This window comes from Fundulus heteroclitus, chromosome 18 (genome assembly GCF_011125445.2).
Source record: "Fundulus heteroclitus isolate FHET01 chromosome 18, MU-UCD_Fhet_4.1, whole genome shotgun sequence".
Classification (NCBI taxonomy): Eukaryota; Metazoa; Chordata; class Actinopteri; order Cyprinodontiformes; family Fundulidae; genus Fundulus; species Fundulus heteroclitus.
The window spans coordinates 27,553,394-27,570,986 of record NC_046378.1 but is presented as its reverse complement, the minus strand read 5'-3'; the positions used below and the strand labels follow the sequence as shown (position 1 = coordinate 27,570,986).

Below are 17,593 nucleotides of genomic sequence, written 5' to 3'. Positions count from 1 at the left end.
CAAATATAACATGATTTACAGAAGTCACAAAGATAAAAATGACCCTTTTTAACCGATTCATCAAGTTTAAACAATGTTTTACTGCAAAACCATAAACAGGAAAGTGAGGTATTAAGCAACAGCTTAATGGCCAGTTTATAACAGTCCCTCAGGTACAAGTCTGTATCCTTTTATTACACTTTGTAGGGCAAGACAAGATACTGCATAATATTTTCATGGAGTTTATGCCTATTTTATCAATAAAGGTAAATATTATTCAGTCCTTCAATTAAATTAAAAAGAGTGATGAAAGCTGATCACTAATAGACAAAAAAAGTATTTTATTTTAGTTTATCCACTAGTCAACAGTTAAAAAAACAAACATGAGTTCCAAAAACACAAAGAAAAGAAGCACTACTAATTCTACTGCTTCATATCAATAGAAGGGGAGGGAATAAATGTTAAAAAATACTATCTAAACTGATCAGATATCCAACACTTTCATCAGTTTATCACTCTCCTGAGAGACTGCACCTAGACATTTTTTTTCTTCTAATAACTCTTTCATGAAGGTAATTATCTGTTCAGGCATGTTTTATGAAGGTCCTTATCTGGAACAGTCCACAACCGCCCACAAGTGGTTTAAACAAAACAGCAAAGCAATGTAAAGCAGATGCTTTGATTTGCTAACCGAACAATCCAGTGTATAGTATTAAATTAAGGTTTCAGTCATGCTGATCTCTCATCTAGAGAAATGCCTCTCTTTGCAAAGTCTTTTCTAATGATGTTTCAATGCTATGTGGGCGGGCATCAATTTTCTAGAAAGCTTTATTGCTGCTTAGACCAAGACACAGCAGCTCATTTTTGGCACCACTTTATGTCTGAGGAGTCAGTCAGACAGAGTGAACTCTCCTTAACAAGCAAAAGCCCTCTACTGCTGCAGATTTCAACGAAGAGGTCAAAAATGTACTTCATTAATAAACAAAACAAGCTAATGTTTTTCCTCAATATTCAACACTCGGGTAGAATTATATTGCATATTCTCCCCAGCATTATAAAGGTCATTTTCACATGACCGATGTATGATACTCATGCAAGCCTTTATTCTTTTCAACATTCAATATTTTCAATATTTCAACATTTACGTCACGTTGCTATTTAAAACTCACAGTGTATGGATTTGCAAAGTGACTGCAGTGTATTGCTTTGAATCTCACTCTTCCTGGCTGGTGAACTGAACATAATACCAAAGGGAATACTTTGGTGTCTTAAGTGCTATACCCTGGTTTTACCATTGCCCCAGTGCATATGACTTTGTGCATATCAGTTTTGGAAGATATTGACTGCCTGGCAATAAGACTTGCCTTCAACAAGATAAAACTATACCTTCTCAATGAGCTTGGCAAATATTTTGGCTCAATATTATGTTTTTTGTGTCATAAGGTGGTTTTCTTTAAGATTCTTTTAATAATTTAGGAGCTAAACGGATAGCTCATGTTTAAAAAGATCAAATCGGCGGCAGCCATAATCACATTTCAGAAGCTTTAAACCGGGCATAATTTATCTAAAAGATTTTCTGATTATCTTGACTTTAGGCTGTGGTTCACTGACGTGGGAAGTTCAAACTGAGATGAAGTTTTCACAAGTCAATTTAGACCAGCATTTGATATATTCAAGTTAAAAGTAAATGAAGCAAGACTCAAGAGTTTAGCGTCACTCCCACAGGGCACTTTTATCATCCATTCTCTCATTTGTTCAATGCGAGGTTTGAGACCCTGAAATTTAGGGAATTAACGTCTGCTGTGATAACTGACAGCATGTGCTGTTGGACAGGCGGCTCCAATCCACTGGACTGCTAAACCGTGACGCCTGCTTCAAGTATTTCATTTATATTTTAGGGATGGGGGAAAAAAAAGGAAAATAACAAAATCAAATGAATATTGAATGAAGGGAAAACGATAATAAAAAAAAACATAATGTAATTTCAAATGCTGACCGTGCAGCTACAGCGAAAGCTGAGTTTATAGTAATGCCCGTGTTATCCTCCTGGAAGAGCTGAGCCACTTGATCCTTTCAAGGGGAATGAGGATGGGGTTGTTGGGGTGGCTTTATCAGGTGGTCAGGTGGGTTTCATTAAGTTGTCATCCGCAGCGTTGGCAAGTTTGCTGTTCGTGTTACTGTAGCTCTCCAAAGTGAAGACATTCTCAGCTCTGGCTGTCTCACTTTGTTGGGGTTTCAAGTAAAAATCTTCCCTGAATGTGTTTGACTTGTCCTGCCAGCACATGCTCATCCCTAGGTTTACTGTCAGGATAAATCTGTGTATTGCTGGATGCAGCATGTCAGGTACAATTTATTTATTCAGATTTAGGGGTGTTCATCGATCAAACTATGTAACACCCATCAGCGTGTATGTGCACACTCAGAAATATACAGCGGTTTTAGCTGAACTTCGTTTTTCCCAGCCCTGCGATCTAGAATCTTTTTTGCAAAGAATTAAATCAGTTGAGAAATTTCTGCCCCAATTTAAAATGGTAACAAAAAGTGTGTATTTTAATACTTTTGTATGTATTTAAAAGACTTAAGTTAGAAAGCCAAATACATACAAATACTATACAAACTGATGTGAGACTCAGCATTATTTATCTCGTTTATTATTATCTGATAGTGAGCTTGAAGCACATACTGTAAATTATTTGTTGTCATTTTAAGTTTAAGGTGTGGTTGCTTATATATACTGTATACACATGTTTTTTTGTAATACAGTAGAAGAAGAAGTTATTTGCTTACAAGAATTACATTTGTTCAGGAGTTTTTTGTTTTATTTATTTATATAATTTTACAAATTTAAATAATTAATATCAAAGAAATTGCAATACATTATAATTCCAGGTAAAATGACTATCACATGTTCGTAATAACTGGTAATGCATCTTTGAATCATGGATCATGTCCCACCACTTCTGAAATCCTTGCATTGACTCCCTGATTGTCAAGTAACCGATTTGAAGATTTTGCTATTGGTCTATAAAACACTTACATGATGTTGTACTAAAAATGTCTTGTACTTAAAAGTGTCTTGTCAAATATGAACCATGGAAATCCCTCTTGTCTTCAGAGACCTGCTTACTCGCTGTTCTCAGACCTAAATGTAGCAAGGCAGCGTTTAGTTTCTACGGTATGCGGTTCTGAACAATCTCCCTGAAAATCTGAGATTTGCAGAAACTGTTGGTTTATAAAAATCAGGTCTGGAAAAACTTGTTTGCTGCAGCTTTTGATCAAAGAATCTGACTAATGAACCGTTTGTTGTTGTCACTCCTTTAATATCTGTATTTTAACATAATTGTTTTTTGTTTTTTTGCAATGCTTTTAGGCTCATGCTTTGATATTTTCTTTTTGTCTTCCCTTTGATGTCCTGTAAAGCACTTTAGGGTCCCTTGTTTGTGAATGGTGCTTTGTAAATTAACTTGCCTTGTGTTTGGGACCACTCTCCTTTGCAAAATAGTTGTAACTACAATGGTGGTGTCAAGCATGAATGTCGTTTTTTATGAAATTGTACTTTATTAATGGTGAAAGATTTTCAAACCATTTTCAAGCCCCATCTGAAAATGTGATTGCCCCTTTTGTTTAATGAGGATTTGAGAAATTTTGGAAAGCAGAGTTTGTTTTTAGCAGCCTTGCCAAAAGCTGTCAGATTTCTAATAAATCCCTTTATTAGAACCTGTCTAACAACTCAAAGAAGGCTGAAAAGATCTCCAAAAGTAAACCATCCAAAGTCTAAAAAAGAAACAGATGAAAAAAACTTAGTAATTGACTTCAAAGTCTTAGGGGTCCCATTATCCAGAAACTGATAAAACATGAAACAGTGGTGAATCTTCCAACAAGTGACTGACCTAACACAATTCCTAGAAAAGCACATCAACAATGCATCCAGGAGCTTACAAGAAGAACCAAGAATAAATAATTGAACTGCAGGCCTCAATCGCCTCAGTTAAGGTTAATGTTCATGACTTAATAATACGATAGAGACTTGGCAAAAATGTTATTCATGGCAGTTTCAAGGCTAAAAAACTTTTAGGCTTGTCTCACATTAGCCACAAAACATTGTCATGATATCCAAGATTGAACTGATGTTTAAAAACAGGAAAACGGTACCATCAGTCAAACACTGTGTTGTTAATGTGATGATCTGGGACTGCTTTGCAGCTTCCAGACCTGGATACTTGGTAATATTTGATGGAATCGTAAGTTCTGCTGTCTAACTGAGAATACTGAACAAGAATATATGGCTTTTAGTTTATGCAACAGATCTAGCATGTATAGGGGTGTAATGAGATCTCAGGATAATAAGAGAAGTTTGTCTTCTTAAGTACTGTCTAGTTGCTGTCATGTGACATTGTCTAGTAAAGCAGGTGACACATGTTTTTTTTCAGCCCAAAATATGAAAGTAATATATATATATATATATATATATATATATATATATGTATATGTGTGTGTGTGTGTGCGTGTGTTTGAGGTGCCTATTTTGGCACAGGAAAGAAAGTAGTTCTTGCTCATGAATAAATGTATGTTTTTACTAACTTTAAATGTCACCTGAGTCCTGCATGTACTGACTGAGGTAACATTGGAGCACATTTTTGATAAAAAAAAATACTCAAATATTTATACATGTTTTCTATTTCATTATACATGCGAGGCCAGCCATATGAGGAGCTGTAGTCATATAAGGATTTCAGGTAATTATCTCTAAACAACTAACTGCTTACGTTTATTTTCTGATATTTGCTTACCCTATGGTAGTTGGACGCAGAAACTGTTTGTTTTTTTTGCACTTGTATGAATTAAACCATTTTACTAAAAGCAGGAAAAATGTTGTCTTGTCTCAGATGGGATAATAATAACTCTCCTGCCTCAGAGATGCTTATGTATGCTTCTTTGTAATTGTTTCCTTTATTTGCACAGCGCCAAAAGCCTTTCCTTCGCTCTTGACTGCACATGAAATTCAGCACAGTTCATTAGCAAGCATTTGGCAAAGGGTGCTGGCTTATTTCTAGGATCCACAGAAGCTATAACTCTGATAAAAGCACTGTGACATCATTTGATAAAGTAAACTGCATCATTATAACAACTCTGGACAGAGACTTGGTTTATAGCATCTCCTCGATGGAGCGAAACAGAGACTTGTTTTTACTAATCAGGCTGCTGACTGCATTCACAATAATCAATTGGCCATCTTTAAAAACGGAAAAAAAAAAAAAAAACAATTGAAAGGATGAGAGATTTTATTTGTCAATGCGCATAATTAGATTTTTAAGCAGCAGTAAATCAGGTGTGTCCACAATTGTGGTTGCTGGTACCTATAGGAAAGAGATCAGGATGAAAAATTGGAATAGCCCTGTGGGATGGGAAGGTGCTTGTTTCAGCATGTTGTGCATGTCGCCCTTTCCACCACAGCTCCAATCAATGCTTCTTTGACAAATCTCCCCTGGAGTATGAATCATATTTTCAAGTGTTTGAAGGGCATTTGCTCACTGTGGCCCTCATAGTGACCCAGCTCTGGCTCACATTTGGAGCCGTTTCACACTGGACAGAAATCCCACTCTGTATTTCCAGACGTAGCAGATGATGTTACATGCTATATTTACAATGAGGATGAAGGTTCATTTAGAGGGGAGTTATTTTTTTTAAATGACTGGTCATAAAAGTAATAATGCTCTATTTTATGGTATCACTGCGCACATTTTTTGTACAAATGGACCATCATTTGGCTTTAGACTCAGTAGAGGCCAAAATATGACTGCATGTCTCCTCATATTTACTTTTCATTTATTTTGTAATGTTCTGCCCACATGGAACCACCTTAAGCGCGAGCTCATAAGTGACTATTACAAACTTGCTGACCCATGATGATCAGACAGGCTGGGGATCTGGTTTAGATGTTAAAATCTTTTCGACACATGTTGCCTCCTGGCACTTTTGTTCGACAATCATTAGATCAAAGCAAACATGAAATGACTGGTGAACTTCAGCCTTTACAAATCCGTTCACATTCTCTTAGTAGCAGAAAACACATCAGCAAGTTTCAAACATACTGATATATATATATATATATATATATATATACACACACAAATTTACATTTAAATCTCATTAGTCAGACACAGTGGTTGCTGGTGATAAAAAACTTTTTGGGAGGGCACTAAAGGTCAGAGATTATCACACAAAAATAAACTCTACTTGAACATAAATCCGTCCACGGTCACTTGCCTGCTGTTGGATTCTTAAGTGTTGTTGGTCAGGTCCAAGTTTCTTTATCCTCTCTTTTTCTTCCAGCAACAGCTTTGTGAAAATATTATTTTCTGTTATTTAGGTATTATTGGTATTCTAATAAATATAATAGCAATAACAATAATAATAGTTATTACAATAACCCTTCCAACTAATTGTAACTTGCAGCTCAAAAGCTGAGCCAGGCCAAGACATAAAGAAATCAAGCCCATACTTAAATCACATGAAACCAAATGTGTTTATAAGTGAACATTGCTGAGTTTCTAGTTTCACATCCAGATCCTTGCGGTCTGAGTTGTGATTGAAGACAGCAGCTTTGTATTGTGTTTAATAATCATCATCATTTGGGGTGACAGGGGGGACTCTGCCGCGATTGTAGTTGATTGCCAGTAAATCACATAAAATACGATAGATATACGAGACTCATGATAACATAATAAATAGGACACAGCATTGAACACATTACAACAATTTCAACAACATACTCACAAATAACAACTAATCAACAAATAATCGCTATGCACATTGTAAGGTGAGTGAACTTGCCTTTCGGCAGCTGCGTGGCTGCATGACCGGGTTGGGGTCCAGCTGTACAAGTGCAGCCTGCAGTCTTCATCTCTCCATCCTCCATAACCATCAACCAAGTGTGACAACATCTATTCATACACTGGCCTGGTTGAACATCCACCTTCATGTAGACCAAATTGTCATGTTTGTGCATGACCGACTTTGTCGCTATGTAAATACTAATAAGCTTCCGAGCTTTTCAGGTTGTTCATACTGTTCCGTCTATGGACTCAACACAGTACAAAAAATATTTTTCCTCCTTGTAACATTAGGCAGTTTCGTCATATTATCCTTCCAGTTCAATATTGTAGCAAGGTGGATGTTTGATAAACCACTTTTTATGAGAACTAAATGACAATGCACCCATTTTAGAGCCTTTGCCATCCACTGTAAATAAACACTGACCTTGCTTAACTGGAAATTACTTGCAGAAATAGCTTAATTGCGCAAGTAAACCAGAAATGTCTGTGAAACTTGTCTATATTTTGCTATCTGTGTCTAAGCTACTGCCACAATTCATGCCCACTACAACTATTTGCAAATAAATCTCAACAACCATCTGACAATTTTGAATATGTCCCTATAGATGCAGCCTATTAAACTAGGTTCCTCCTTCTCATCTCTTCTGAGTCCATTTTGAAAAATTATACACTAGACATGGGCATAAGTCAAAAAAATAACCTATTCTCCACAACTGATTCTAAAATACACGATCATTGAGCTATTTAAAAAAAATTGGATGGCATTATTTTGTGTGAATTTAACTAATTCATTGCTGGCTCACTAGTTATCTCTAAAGGATGTTGCCTTAGGTGATCACCATGTATATATTTCAACAGGGTGGTTCTATGGTGAGTGGTGAGTAATGGCGCTGTGTGCAAAAAAGGGTTCTGTGGTAAGTGTTGGACTGGTCCTGCTAATAAATAAAAAATAAATACAATATTTCTGATTAGTTTGGAAAATCATGTCCTTACTGTATGTTTCTTAATGCACACCCGAAAAAGTCATGGCTGTCTCTCAATCCCTCCTAACCTTACTAAGTGATTAGGGGTTGTGGGCTCAAAATCTCTAAGTGTATTTCACCTACTGCTGGGAGCGGCTATTGAGTGGCAGCAATCTTTGAGTCCTCAGGGGGTCACTGTATGACAACCTGCCATGCCATCCCAATCAATATAGCCACATGAAAGCAGAAGTGTCTTGGAAAAATACTCTTTCTTGACTAAGTCTCTTACTGCATCCAAAAATTAAACCTTAAACTCTATTTTGTAACAAGGAAGATGATTTCTTCACCTGCACCTCTGCACAGGAACGTAACAGACTTACCGCAGATATTATGCACGAGACATGTGTTACATGATCAGCTAACGTCTGGTGAAATTTTGATTACAGGTTCTAACGTGCTTAAGATGAGAAAACTCATCATGCTGTTATCAGCAAAATGTGCAACATCAGTGGATAGGAGTGGAGGCATTAATGCCTATGGCATAGGTGATTTGCATGTGTTTGATGGTACTTCTGATGCAGAGGTACATTTGAATTTTAGAGAGAGACACACACACACACATACACACACAGCGAGAGAGTGAGAGAGAGAGAGAGAAAGAAAGAGGGAGAAGTGAGTGAGAGAGAGAGAGAGAGGGAGAGAGGGAGAAGTGAGTGAGAGACTATATAATAACGTATTATCATTTACATATGTTTTACTTTATTCTGCATAACCTACAACAGCATAGACTCTGAGAACTAACGTGCTTGACTAGCCTAAATGCAGTTCACATTTTTATTGAACTGAACATGTATGACACATTATAAGATATTGTTACTTAACCATCTATGGCATGACTTTCTATTGGGGAAAAAATATTTCACCCCATTTTTTGGGGTCTTCATGGCAGTTGCTGGTTTATGTAAAGCAGAGAGGTACATCACATTTCTGACAAGAAAACAGGAAGCACAAGTTTGAATTTGTACTGTTACACTGGTAGTCGTCTCACATACACACATACATATTACACATGTTGCTGTGCTAGTTAATGATGAAGTTAAAAAAATTGATTTTGGAACCAGCACATATACATTCAGCCATTCAGCCATTCACGCACACATTCACACCTGGACAATGGTGGGCAGTGTTAATAGCCACAGCTACCCTGGGGCAGACTGACAGAGGCAAACTTCAACCCCTCTTTTTATTCGATGAAAAAAAAATAAAAATAAATTCAAGGGCTGTGTAAAATCCAGATATGTGGGTTGTTGCCTGAGGGAAACACCATGCCATAGAGGGTTATCACACTTCCTTTTACATGTTTTATTATTAGCAGCAGGCAAAATACAAAATATTTAGAATGACAAAAATAGGACAGCAAATCAATCAAGGAATATACATTTTTATGTTCCTTAAATAAAAAAAGAAATGGGAGGTTCCGATTCCTGCATTGTGCTGGACAATGTCTCTCATTGGCTTAATGTTTAGCTAGAGTCAAAATCTTAGCTAGTCTTTTGAGAACGATTCTAATGCTCAAGTGTTTGTGCAACATAGTTTGAGTCAAAATTTCAAGTCTTTAAGGCATGAGTCCTAGCCTAGTCCAAATATTTTTTGCTACTCAAGTATAAGACTTAAGTCTATCGAGCAAATCTAAGTCAAGTCTTAACTCTTTACTTTTGACTGGAGTCCAAATCAAGTCTTGAGTTTATCTTCAACTTAAGAATGACCTGAGCCCAAGTGCCATAACCTTGCCTGTATGATGAATTCTCATGGTATTTGTGCGTTCATAAACACAGGACAATCCATCTTGACTTGTACCACTTTGTGACTGAACCAAAAATTATTTGGGCCAGTCACGTTGCAGTATTGTAGTTTAAGGGCTGTAAAATGCCGCTGTGACGAAAGCAAGAGCTGCTGAGCCCACAACCGAACCAAATCAAACATGGCAGCACAGAAGGATGTACTGCTATGACATCTGTTTTGTAACTTTTCATCTGTTTTCTTCTTTGATAGAAGAACAGCAAGTAGTGCCTTGACTAGCTTACCTTGTTGTGGTTTCTCATAGCGCCTGCTGCTTATGTTTTAATATTTTTGATACTGTGATTGGCTCAGACCAATCTTTAGTAGTTGGGCAATAAGTGTTCTGCTGAATGTCCCTCCTTTCCCCAAACAAATTCAATCAGAGCAGGACCAGAATAAGATAATGTGCAGAATCAATGGAGAGTGCTACATATTATTATTGGCCAGGTTACAAGTGCGCAAGTCCAAAATCTTTCTGTAACTTAAAGCCCCACTAAGTAACATTTTTACCTTAATATGCCCTCTTCCAAGTCCCTGTGATGGTAATCTTAAGTGTTTATGAGACGATTGAGGGGTCTGTCATCAATATATATATATATATATATATATATATATATATATATATATATATATATATATATATATATGCGTGTGTAGATAGACAGACAGACAGATAGATAGACTTGAACTCCCTGCAGAAATGCTGTGTCATTTCTGCAAGAAGCATGCACTTATGATGTGCTGCTGAGGGGAAATAATTTTGTTCATTCATTTCAGGGCTAAGGCTCTATCAGTGTATATCAGGGACTTAATGGTACCGTTTAAATTTCATTTTGTGATTCATCAATACTATTCCCCAAAGTTTGAAAAAGGGCCACTGACGTGATGCGACCAAGCTACTCGTGACGGTCTAATTTATAAGCCATATTCGGCTTGAACCAAAAATCAAATTACAGTTAAATAATCTGCCACCTTCCTCTAAATAAAATTATATCCGGAGTAGAAGCTCTTCAGCAATATATTGAGTGGTGAGAGAATGAGGGAATCAACAAATAGAAGAATGACAGGACCTGAGTGTGGAGAAGTGCAAGGAGGGGACAAAGAGAATCAGAGCTTAAGCCTTACAGCTGAACCCTTGTTTATTTCCATAAAGTAATGGTGCAGCTGCAAAACATATGAAAACACTGCAGCTGCCAACCACACTCTTTCTTCAAGGTGATACCTGACTCTTTGGATCAGCAGGAAACTGTTGCCAAGGGAACTGAATTACTTGACTGTTGATAAAGAATGTCAGGCAATCAAGGGGGAGCTGGAGGCACTGAAGCACGTTCTGATAGGGCAGCAGCCCCACCACCCTTTTTTCCCAGAACAAGGATGTGAGAACCTGACAATCCATCAGCCTTTCCCCCAATGCTGGCCAGATTTTCTGTGATCAGCGCGGTCACTCTGTTTGCATTAGATCTAAGCAAAATAGGCCACTGTGGCTGCTGTGTAAACCAAAGGCATTCATAATCACAGTCATTACTTGACAAAAATAGACATTGGAAGGTCACCTACAAGGCAGAGCCAGTTTTACAGACAGCAGACAAATGTCAGCATGCTGTTCTCTGAAGGCTGCACTGTCAGTTAAACCACAGATCTGACGCTTGGCATCGTATTTTCTCTCTCTACAGTGTGTGTTATTGGTTGTTCTGTTCCAAGAGTGGCTGTCAAATCTCCACGCACAAGCCTCTTGTTCTTATGTAACAAATCTAATTCAACGTGTTTCAAGTGGAAACTGTCCTGTCCAACCGAGGGGATGCGATCAGGCTGGGAAATGTTTTAAGATCTGTTTTCTAGAAGCAGGGTTATTTGTACTTCTCAGTTAAGTCAGTAATTTGGAATCAGAAAGAAGGAGGGGGGGAAAATATACTTCCCAAAATATATCTCAGTGACTATTTATTCACGCAGTGAGCTGTGTGCATTCAACTCCGTAAATGCATGACTTGAATCCAGCCTTAGTCATACGACATCATTTTTTTCAGAGTGCTCTGTCTGGATGTGTATGAACATTTTAGTTAAAATGGAGTAGTAAAGAGATAGATGTGCAATTTTCGTAAGAACTTTACATAAAGTTATAGTGGCAACAAATGACGTACTAGTTTTGGGATTTTAATAATTTATTTGAAAATTCTTTTTTGATATTATAACTTCCAACTCTAATAAAAAACAGGAATTGGGTGCACTGCTTTGAATTTATTGTGAGGGTTTTCTAATACAAATAAGGCCTAAATCATATGTACAGGCTCAGTATATACACACATACACTTGCTCAAAGGTCACTTTGTGTTGCATTTCAACCCCACACCTTTTACAGCCATTGCCTTGTGGCGTAATTTGGAGCAAGGTATGGAATCGCTCTTCTTTGCAGAATTGGTGGAGCTCATTTAGCTTGGTATCCTACCAGAGACATGGCTTTTAAGCATAGTTCACACATTTTGGATAGGGTTGAGGTTAGGGCTTTAGGAGACACATTCCAGAAGATAAATAGAAATAAGCTGTTAGGCTGCTTTATCCATTACAAAACCAGTTTTAACATTTGTTTGGGATTAGAGCACTTATGAAACACCCAAATATGTCAAAGCTATCTTCCTGACCCAGTGTATGGACATTTCTTAGTTTGTTCATTAACATCTCAGGTAACGGCAAGTTTCAAGTCTGCCATGAACTGGAGCTCGTGGAATGCTACTGGGTAGTGAGTTTTTTTCTGCTAGGTAAGGAGAGAATGCTGCCCTATAAAGTGCCTGTTACAAAAGGCACACATTGAAACCAAATTGGAATATGTGGATTCTTTCATAGGAAAGATTTGCAGTCTGTCACAAAAAAGATTCAGCTGCATGACCACTGTGACGGAGGAGCCGTCACGAGCCGGGACGTAGTCATAAGTCCACATCAGCATGCGAGCACGCCTGCACACACATATACACAGGCACATACACCATCTCTAACTTACCTTTTGTTGCAGCTAAACTAATGTGGTTCATCGTGGGTGCACACACGGTGTTCCTGCTTCAGTAAGCATTCATCCTAACCTTTTTATTTTCAGTTTCAAACATTTCCCCGGTTCTGTTTTCAAGCAGGCTTATTGCTGGACTGTGGTCTGCTGGGAGGGAGTCACATGATGACGTGATGTCATCAGAAGTACTGAGTGTTTTGTTAAATTGAGTACTGTATTTTTGATTGTAAGTTTATTTTTTTTACTCATTATTATTTTGTATACTTTAATTTATTTGAGTTAGAAGTAATTGCTTAGTTGTTCTGGTTTGTTTGTTTGTTTGGACTTCCTGTGGGCGGAGCCTGTGGCTTTAAAAACGGGGCTCTGCTCCACATGGAGGCAGTCTGTGGTTAGACTCCAGAGAAGTCACACTGAGGGTGAATGACTGTAACATGGAAGGTACTGTTTTTTTTGTCTATTTTTTAACCTGGATGTCCTTGTATATATTCTGCACCTGCCATCTTTGGCTCACCTGAAAGAAAAACTGAATAAATTCCACTAAAGTGATCTCCGGCCTTGGCCAGTCATTTGTTTGACCAAGCATAGAAGAACCTCGTCACAGCCACAAAGACAGGAAATATCTTTATGGGAATCAAAGTGAGGTTTTCTAACTTAAGGAGACTGCACCAACTGTCTTGCATGGTGGTGGCATCATCATGAAGGAGCAGCATGTGGGCATCTGCAGGGAGTCCAGGTGAACCCCGGCGGGCAAATACAGATGATGAAATTTACATCACAAATGCTTCAGGTTCAGTCAGAAACCTGAGTGCCAGTCCGTGGGATTTGGTTTGGTATTCTCGATCATTTATGATCGTTGGGATCATAAAATAAGTTTGGAAAAAAGTTGGCAAGCTTACTTTAACCCCTGGAAAAAGAACAGTTCAAAAAATTAATTAAGAGCTGGAAAACTGCTGTAACACTCATGCCAGTGTTGAAAGCATTTACCTTTTAAAAACAGACTGAATCTGTCTGGTCTAAATAAATATCTTAAATACATTATGTGGTTAAAATTGAGTTCCCTGTCGCAATGAACAGATTTCAGTGGTTTTAAAAGGGCGAGAATTTATTATCGCTGTAAATCTTTTTGTCATGAGTCTAGACTTAAATCTTTGTACATCATCTGTAGACATTTCACAGTCCGTGTTTCAATAAACAATTTATTTTCACTAACCATTTGAAAATATGTTTTTGCCTCAGAGGTTTATTAAAGTCTAATGAGATATGATTAAATCTGACCCACAGATCAGTTGTTGAAGAGAGATTCCTCATGCGGGCCCGTGGGATCAATTATTTCAACTTTCTCAAGTTGTTTACCCATTAGACCTTATTCTTATAAAAAAAATCTCTGGGAAGTTCTAAATTTTTATAAATAAATTAGATTTACAATCGTTACCCATTTTCATCTGATTGAGGATTCCCACTCTTCCCTTTTATCTTTTTTGAGTGTTCCAGTCATGAAGGCTGAGATGTGATGAAAGCAGAGAGACGAGCGAGAGCTTACTGCGTACTCATTTAATTCATGTTCAGTTCTGAAAACCGTAAGATGCAAATTGGTAGTAATTATGATCCACTTACCCAAAAAAAAAATCATCTTTCAAAGGACTCTTACGTGCAAAGAAAGGTTGAAATATCATCCGAAGAGGTTTTATTTTATTTATGTCTACAGTTAAAATAAGTAAAATGATAACATTGTTTTCATTCAAACCTTTGGAACACACCCTTTTGTATTATGCCGTAATCCAATCATTTATTAACTGAGTCTTACATGGAAGAAAGAGCATATTTTTTGTGCCATTACAACAAACTTCAGTGTACATTATTCCTATTTTATGAGAAAGGCCAATAAAAGTAGCGCAAACTGACAAGTGGTTGGTAAAAAGAAACAAGGTCTTCAAATCTTTTACACATGCAAATCTGAAAACTGTGGCTTGAATTACTTTTCATGAATATATTCTGAGCAAGCTTTAAGACTTTGCTGCCCCAAATAAGTGTTATTTCAGGACTGCCGCGTACATAGCTGAATCCATCTTTTCATCGTCTCTGACCAGCTTCCCTGTCCCTGCAAAAGAAAAGCATCCCCACGGCAGGATGAGACCACCACCATGTTTCACTGTCTGCATTTTGTCTTTAGGTTAATGTGCCGTGTTAATTTTCAGCCACCCTAAGTGTCTGCACACAGGCCAGAAATTTCAGTTTTAGTCTCGACTGACCAGAGCACCTTCTTCCATGCGTTCTCAGTTTCCCCTACATGACTTTTTCAAACCTTAAATGACTTTCTTATGCATTTCTCTCAACAATGACCTTCGACTTGTCTCTTCTCATCTCTTCTATAAATGCCAGAACTGCTGTATGCTCGGAATATTGATTCATAAACGAGCCCTGCTTATTCTACAACTTTATTCCTTACACATCTGGTGTCTACAAATTAGAAGATGTCTGAGAGGAATTGAGTCCAATTGATTTTTATTTAAAGGTACCTAAGTAAAAGAGGCTGAATACAAGTGTATATATAACTACTTTTTACACTGTGATGCTCTAACATGGTATGACATTGAAGAATTAGTGAATATTTAGTAAAGAACATGAACTAAACAGCCAACAGTGCACCCACTCTTTCCACTTTTAAAAATCTGTTTCCAAATCCCCACAACAGCTCTAAATCCTCTATCCATTTTAGGACCCAGCAGTGGGGATTTGCTCCCATCAAGACTCAAAAGCATCCGTGAACTCTTTTAGAGATGTTTTTGCGATAAGGCCTTATAGTTGGAGCACCAGGTGAGGAAAGATTTTTCATGTTACAGTTTATCCCATAGGTGTTGGAGTGAGGTTGAGGTCAGGGTCAGGTATCTGCACAACAAACCCGAGACACAGTTTTGACCCATGTTGAAACAGAAAATGTCCCTCTCTCTACTGCTGCACTAGACAAATCTGGAAACATAAAACCATTAAAAATACCACCCGAGAAATAAAAGCATGACTGTGCTTGACTTTATACCAGATTCTGGTTCAACGCTTTAGATGGAGATTATGAAAATACAATTTTCTACTTTTGGTTTAAAAAATTCGGCTCATTATTCCTGCTGCAATAATAGAACATCTCTTTTTAAAGCATTTTCCATGTATCACATATCTCACTGTGTCATCACTTACTGAGCAGAGGTAGAAAAGCTGGGTTTAAAAAAACTAAGCACACTCCAAAAAAACAAACAAAAAAACCTTACACTTCAAATTGGGTGTACCTTTTTAAAATTTTTAATTGGATCTGTACCCTCCCAATTGGATTTTTTTTTTGTAGATGGCTCAGTTGTTTTTGAATTGTTGTTTATCTAATATTGGGAGAAGGTTCCCTGTGTTTGGTTAATTTTGTCTAAGACATGGAAATGCCATGAAGCACTGGAATTAGAGCTATATTTGATGTAATAATGATGTAGTTTCCCAGCATTTCTAACATTTTTTAATACAAAAATGAATAATCCATTTAAAAAAAATCTTTCAGTGATCTGATCTTTTTCTCGAGCAATGACGAGCACTTAATCTCCCATCTTTGCTTAATTAAGGAGTATTAACTGTAATGATCTCGGCACTGATGCTGGTCCAATCAGCCACTCCGCACACTTGCCCAGTTCCAACCCTCTCTGCAATCAGCGTTCACCAGTTCCACCTGTACCCACCACTATATAACCAGTCTTCAGTTCAGCCTTCAGTGCCAGAGTATCTCAAGCCGTTGTGGTAAGAATATTCCAGCGTTCACCTTATTTGCCTGCCTGTACCCGACCTGTCCTGTCCTCTGTTTCCGAGCCTGCCTATCCCTGTCCTGTCTCCGCCTGTCCACCTGGAAACTTGACCCGATCTGCCTCCTGTCTCCGAGCCTGCCTGACCCATTTCTGGATAAACCCTTTTAGACTGCCTGCCTGTGTACCGGACCTTGCCCCGTCTGTGAGTACAGAGCCTGACTAAACCCTGTAACTTCTGAGATCTGCCTGTTATTCGACCAGGACCGGACCCCGACCTCGCTCACGGATTTCCCTTTGGATTGTTTTCAGGACCCCGCCACCCTGACCACGGACTGTTTTTGGAACGCAGGCCTGAAAGCCCCGTCAGCCCGCCTGTTCGTTCTCTCTTTGGCTCAGTAGGCTCTGCCTCTGAACCCGAACCCCGGAAGGTTAGTGCTCCTTCATACATAAGCACTTCAGATCACAGAGTGTACCCTGTGTACTAACCTGCCGTCTCCTCACCCAGGAGTTCTCGGCTTAGACACTGCCTACCGTCCTACCAGAGCCGTTTACCCGCATATTTAAATAAATCAGTCTCGAACGCCATTGACCTGTCTCGTTGTCTTCTGAGTCTGCTCACTCGGAGCTTTACAATTATCCCTTTCTACTGTTTTTTGATTTTTGATTCTTTTCAAATCTGAGGTCAGTCTTTTTTTCAGATCACATCTTAATTCAGCAGAAGTAATAAAAATACATATTTTTCGTGTGTTATCTGCTGACCTGATTATATCAACTCATGTCATGAGTCAACTCATGTCATAATACATGGCTGTTTATTTTGCTTGATAAATTTCTTTCTCCGTTGGGGGGGAGTCGTGGCCGTGTGGTTAGAGCAGCGCGCTTGCACTCAGAACGGTTCGAGTACCCGGTTCGATCCCCGGTCCCGACACTCTGGGTCCCTGAGCAAGACCCTTAACCCCTGAATGCTCCCCAGGCGCCGCACAGGGGAAGGGTTATTTCTCCATTGTGAGATCAATAATGTTTAATTATTATTTTTATTTTATATATATATATATATATATATATATATATATATATATATATATATATATATATATATATATATATATGTATGTGCAAACAAGACAGCAGGTTTAGCTAAATGCTGAGCTCGCCATTCTATGCCAGCTGGATCAGATTAAAAGCTTAACATTATACATTTTCTCAGAA

The 17,593-nt window shown here is 38.1% G+C and overlaps 1 pseudogene; it reads left to right on the top strand.

Moving 5' to 3' along the window:
• Positions 1-16,783, top strand: part of LOC118566775 — a 34,421-nt pseudogene extending 17,638 nt beyond the window's left edge.
• The last annotated feature ends 810 nt before the right edge of the window (positions 16,784-17,593 follow it).